The sequence below is a fragment of the Oncorhynchus gorbuscha genome, linkage group LG18 (genome assembly GCF_021184085.1).
Source record: "Oncorhynchus gorbuscha isolate QuinsamMale2020 ecotype Even-year linkage group LG18, OgorEven_v1.0, whole genome shotgun sequence".
NCBI lineage: Eukaryota > Metazoa > Chordata > Actinopteri > Salmoniformes > Salmonidae > Oncorhynchus > Oncorhynchus gorbuscha.
Window position 1 is genome coordinate 16,745,293 of NC_060190.1, and position 6,452 is coordinate 16,751,744.

General features: G+C 42.0%; 1 long non-coding RNA gene across 1 annotated transcript in view; it reads right to left on the bottom strand.

Moving 5' to 3' along the window:
• Positions 1–1,953: 1,953 nt before the first annotated feature.
• Positions 1,954–6,452, bottom strand: part of LOC124002525 — a 43,476-nt gene continuing 38,977 nt past the window's right edge. The window contains exon 3 of the long non-coding RNA XR_006833048.1: positions 1,954–2,100. This is a non-coding gene — a long non-coding RNA (uncharacterized LOC124002525). The remainder of the gene's footprint in view (positions 2,101–6,452) is intronic.

The following is a 6,452-nucleotide window of genomic DNA, read 5'->3' on the forward strand; positions in this document are numbered from 1 at the left end:
TGGCCAACATATGCATATCTGTATTCCCAGTCAGGTGAAATCCAGAGATTAGGGGCTAATGAATTTATTTCAATTGACGGATTTCTTTATATGAACTGTAACTCAGTAAAATCTTAGAAAATGTTGTAGGTTGGGTTCATATTTTTGTTCAGTATAGAAATAGAAATCCACTGAAGCAGCGCACACATTTCGTTTTAGGAAATGTACCTTTTCTAGTTCTGTAATGCTATTTCTAAGACACTGATAGCACGTAGCGCTAGCTTCAGAGTATAAATAGAGCACAGCGGTGCTGTTGTCACCAGAAGAAGAAAGAGAAGGAGGAGATGTGAATATGCATATGGAACCCGCAAGAGCCCTGCAACATCCCGACTTTGCTAGGATGAAAGGAACGGCAAAGCCAAATCGCTTTATCAACCCCAACAGCCAGTCTTATTGTGGATGTGCCTCAGATGCTAGCTAGGCCTAAAAAGTCACAGAGCTAATTGCAAGACACAACAAGGAGATTGTTTGGCCCGGCGCTAACCGTTGTGTACGTCTAACGGTAATCACCACAATAATTTGGCTCCCAGAACATCAAATGGTAGTTTGGAGCTGGAGGAATTTGCATTGAGCTCTTTGATCTGGGAAATTGAAACAAAGCATGACCCTCTATGCAAAAAGCATGAAGGTTATAATCCCCCCCCCCTTTTACTCCCCTCCCATCCAGCTAAAAGCACTTCTACATTGGAGATTATTGTGGCTAATAAAGCAGCAAAGCGTGAAACAGACATCAGAGACTAACTTCATAATTTAGAGGTGAACTTTTAACCAAGGTAAGTATTGTGGTCAAATGCAGTGAACTGTGTGATAACAGTCATTTGCACACATTATGGGCTGCAATATTTTTTATGCAGTGTTGGGTCTCATTCCCCTTTAAGAGAATCACTTGAATGATATAGGAGGTAGGAGAGACTGACAACCACGTATATAAAATACAGTATTTATTTAATGCAGTATTGAAAGAGGTGGGGGAGTTTTGAAGCGTTCGTCTTCAGTCCGTGCATTAATATGTCCATGGAAAAAAAGAACTACAGCAGTAAAAGGCTTTTAATAAGTAAGTTTTGTATTAATATCACTCTCTCACATTTTTTACAAGTCCCTAAAGTCTTCTCTCTTTCTCTCTCTCTCTCTCTCTCTCTCTCTCTCTCTCTCTCTCTCTCTCTCTCTCTCTCTCTCTCTCTCTCTCTCTCTCTCTCTCCTTGAATGCAATCCTTGCTCACCAGTGCATATAGACTTTTAATCAACTGCACTTAACCCACCAAGTGTTCGTGCGATGCATCCCCAGAGATAATGAAGACACTAGACTACAGCCAGGCCTTTTCTCACCCAGCCTTTGTTTTAAAGGTGACAGAACCGCCTTTTCAATGGGATGGAATAGACAGACCTATAGGCTGACTGGGTAACCTGTAAATACTCCTGTATTATTACCTAGACTGCTGTTGCGACTGACTGGGTTCAAACCCAGGAGTCCTGTTTGCCAGAAGACTGTGTTAGCCTGCTGAGCTAAACGCCTAGGCATGGTATGTGATAAATAGGCTGACTGGGGAACAGTCAGATACCCAAAAGGTTATTACTCCTGCGTTATTCTCCCAGGCTGCTATTGTGACTGACTGGGTTCGAACGCGGGACTCTTGTGTGTTGCAAGCCTGTGTATGTTGACGGTTATATTGTGAGACCGCTTGTATGAGCACTTGTGTGTCAGTTGCAGAAGGTTGGCGGCACCTTAATTGGGGAGGACGGGCTTGTGGTAATGGCTGGAGCGGAATAGGTGGAATGGTATCATATACACCAAACACATGGTTTCCGTGTGTTTGATGTCATTCCATATGCTCTGTTCCAGCCATTATTATGAGTCGTCCTCCCCTCAGCAGCCTCAGTCAGTAGGTGTGGTTGTGTTGTGTCCACACCTTGTCTGTGCTGTTTGATTGTCCATCTTCCTCTGTCAGCTGCTATAGTAGTGAAGGGAGCTGGAGGAGAGCTGGAGGAGAGCTGGAGGGCAATGGCCCATGTGTTTTCTGCTTCTTGAGGTTCACCACATCTCTGCAGGACAGCATGGTAGCTCTAAGACAAAAGACACACATGTAATGCAATCAATTACATGTGCATGTAATTAGGATGATCATATTTTGCATACAGAACCACAATGAGCAGCAGTTAGGTGGGAAACGGTTTGTAAAGAACGTCAGGCAGGTGGAGATCTTGTATTCGTAAAACTTCTTGACACACAAACTGAAACACTACGGGATCAGTAAGGGAGGATGAGATGTGTCAGTCAATGTTTCTTTTGACAAACTTTTCAACAAACATCCTTTGACTCGCTGAAAAGCTTGATACAACAATAGCAGGAGTGAGAGAATACAATATTTTTCTACCCGCAACTGCACTCAAGACGAACTTTGACCCCGTGAAGAGATTCATAACAAATGCATAATATTATCTGTTCAAATGCCTGGCGGAAACAATATTTTAACAATGACACATCAGTCTATCGGTCCCGCATGGGGGAAGATGTTTATGTAAAAAGTGGCCATCAGAACAAACATCTAAAGAGGAAGATATATCCATCTTTACATCTAGCGTCTTTAGGGATATGACAGAAAAGGGAGAGAGAACTCATAGAAAAATGTACAATTCCACCTTTTTATTCAGAACCCAGCATGAGTGTGTCGGCGATTGAGCGAGCTCGTGGTATGTAACGGAGATGAAAAGTGGACGCCGTCCCTTTGAAATCCTCCTCAAGTACAAAATTACCATTTCATTTCAACTCCAGCCAGGAAACTGAGAGCCGGCTAACTGCTAACTGCTTTGGGCATATCATTATTTATTGTGTGTAAACTTTGGAGTGAACAGTGTTGCTGGGAATAATATGTTGTGTGGGAGGTGGGAGTGAACGGTTGGCGCGACCACAAAGGCAAAGATCAGGCTTATTTTCTCTGTAGGAGGACCACATAAAAGTGAAATAATAACCCATTATTATGGCTCAACAACACATGAGACTTCTCTTAGCATCATTTCCTAACAACTCAGAACTTTAACATGCAAGCTTAACAGGCAAACCAGTTCGACCCCCTTGTGTTAATAGCGTTAGCATTTTTCTTTGCTAATTAGCGATATTGTTATAATTGAGCCATTAGCTGAGTTTAACTAAACACTTTTCCCCATAGTGGTCACACTAAGTCTGTAACTTCCTTTTATTTAGTTGAATATATATTGCCTTACCCCAGCAGGAGTGAGTTTTACCTATGCACCCACTGCAAACACTATGTCAAAATGAACTTCCTCACAAAATGTGCCTCTTAAAACATCAACCATGGAGAGGGGGAGGAGAGAGCAATAAGAAGAGAGAGGAAATTGATCCTCAATAACGATATGGGCAAAGACCCAAGGGCTTTGTCTCTCATTTTCTTATCTTCCATTTGAGTTTTTTTTAAATGTACAATTTAGCACCTGGTCATAAGGTCTTTTGCACCCAAGAGGGCTACCTATAAGCTTCTTGACCTGCTACTCTGAACCTTTTGATGCTAGCCATTCTGCCTATTACGTTACCTAATATGATCATGTTTTATCAAAGGAATAGGCTCAGATAATGAGACTGTTAATCATTATAACTTTATAGTGGTAGTGCTCTAGGCATTCACTAAGCCAACAGGCCACATTTGTGCTAGCACAACGTTAGCATACAGAGAGATTCCTGCTAAAATGGAATGCTACACCTGTTGGTTAGTGTAGTTAATTGGATTAGCATAGTTAGCACGCTATCCAAAACAACACCTACCTGAACGCAGAGTTTTAAGCATAGCCTTTTAATGCTAGCAGCCATAGTTTACCTTTGGATTAACATTGCTACTGGATGCTAACACTTTTATTGCCTCACAATAAAACAACTACAGCCAATAATACTGTCTCGTGTATCGTTTTCAGAATAAAAGTGAGGACACCAAATCCAAGGCTATCTTTTCAAGTTTACTTTGGATCAGCACACCTGTTCCGTGCTATCATACTTTACCTTGGATGTACATGCACTATGCAATGTGTGCTAGCTCAGCATTTAATGGGGACGGAACGACAACAAACCATAAGGAGAGGGCGTGGAGTGTGATTCACCATCAGCGGGGAAGAAGGAACATAACTCTGTTGACTGCTCTCTGCTCTGACATATAGTACATGTAATGCTAAACATATGGCTGGAGCAGGGGATTCGCGGATGACTGCATGCAGCATGTGGGGGGGAAAAAATACAGCTGGTGTCCTTTTTTTTCTCCTCCTAAAATGGATGCCTAGTCCACAGTCTGAAGAGGAAAACGTTGAAATGATGTCAGACATTTTGACTTGATGCTTAGGAAGGGGGGGATATAATTTATGATGCAGAACAGGAGTACACAGAGAGAACAAATGCACCGAGGAATCGGATCAGTGAACGAATCAAATCCCATTTTATTGGCCGCGTACACATGTTTTGCAGAGGATGTCGAGGATGTCGCAGGTGCTCCAACAGTGCAGTAATACCTAACAATACAAAATAATACACAAATACAAGAGAATTCAAAGAAGGACATTACGAAATATCAGAACGAGCAACACGAACACGACGTGGTGGATGACTGCCTTACAGGTCTCACGTTTATGAAACACCTTGAGAAAGAGAGAGGATACAGGAAGTATTTCCCACAGGTGGCATGATGAGCAACGAGGATCAGGGGACTCGTCATCAGACAAGGCCAAATATGCTCTGAACGTACTTCAAATACACCAAATGTATTACAGGTGAGAGTCACATGCCAAGTATTTTGAGCAATGGAGGGATGTAAACAGTTGTGCTTGTGTTGAAATAGGAACCGCGGTCTTGAACAATAAAATACACTGAGTGTACAAAACATTAAGAACACCTTCCTAATATTGAGTTGCACCCCCTTTTCGCCGTCAGAACAGCCTCTACAAGGTGTTTAAAGTGTTCCATGTTGACTCGCCCATGTTGACTCCCACAGTTGTGTCACATTGGCTGGATGTTCTTTGGGTAGTGGACCATTTAAGATACAGTACACACTGGAACCTGTTGAGCGTGAAAAACCCAGTAGAGTTTGTAGTTCTTGACAGGAACCGGTGCGCCCGGCACCTATTACCATACCCTGTTCAAAAGGCACTTAAATCTTTTGCCTTGCCCGTGTAACCGATGTGAAATGGCTAGCTAGTTAGCGGTGGTGCGCGCTAGCACCTTTTCAATTGGTGATGTCACTCGCTCTGAGACCTTGAAGTAATTGTTCCCCTTGGTTTTTGTGGAGCGATGGGTAACGATGTTTCAAGGGTGGTAGGCCAAAACTCCATCCCACCAAAACAGGAGGAAATTTCAGCCGGTTTTCAATCAGCTCAAAACACTAAAAGGGCTTTGCACAATTTCACAGTATTATTCCAACCTCATAGTGTGGAAATATACATAAAACACAGAAAAACACGTTTTTGACTGCACTGGGCCTTTAAGGCCTTAAATTGGAATGAGTATGTTTTAGAGTAAGTTAGCGTAATCAAGACTTTATTTTCACCAGATGTTGGCCAACATGTATTACACAAGTAAAAATTCTGTCAGTTATGTAGTAGTTGCTAGAATAGTAGTCTTTGATCAAGGCTATGGGAGTAATAGTCACTCTGCCTCCTTCCCATCCTCTTCTAACTACATTTCTGCAAACGTGTCAAATGCAAAGGGTTGAAAATGAACAGGGGTCTTGGATATGTTTGGGCTACGAGGGCTTGTTCATTTGTTTTACCTACCTCGCTTTGCTGTCTTCCCAACCTCAATTTATTTGTTCTAGCTTTACACACATCTGACTGGGGCTACAGCATATATATATATATATATATATATATATATATATATATATATATATATATATATATATATATATATATATATATATATATATATATATATATATTTATATATATTTGAACAAGGGCTGTTGAGGGGAGAGGGATTTGAAGTGTTCCTCTGAACTCCAGTCAGTTCCCAAACATTTAAACAGGGGTTCTTCTATGGGGAACAGATGTTTACCTATAGCTGCATGGGCCTCAGCTCAGTCTATGCTTCAGTGTGCACCTTCAACCTGCTGCCATTGATCTGGACTCCAGAGTACAAACAGAAGACAGTGTGAGAGAGAGAGAGAGAGAGAGAGAGAGAGAGAGAGAGAGAGAGAGAGAGAGAGAGAGAGACACAGAGACACAGAGAGAGAGAGAGCAATAGAAAGAGTGATAGAGAGAGAGCGATGGAGAGGGATTAAGAGATATAGATATAAAGATAGATAGAGAGAGAGAGAGAGAGAGAGTATAAGTAATGTGAAACCGGACTCAGCAACGACTCACACTTTTTTGCCATTGACCCTTGTGGCCCCGCATGTCTGTCTGTCTGTCTGGCTGGCTGGCTG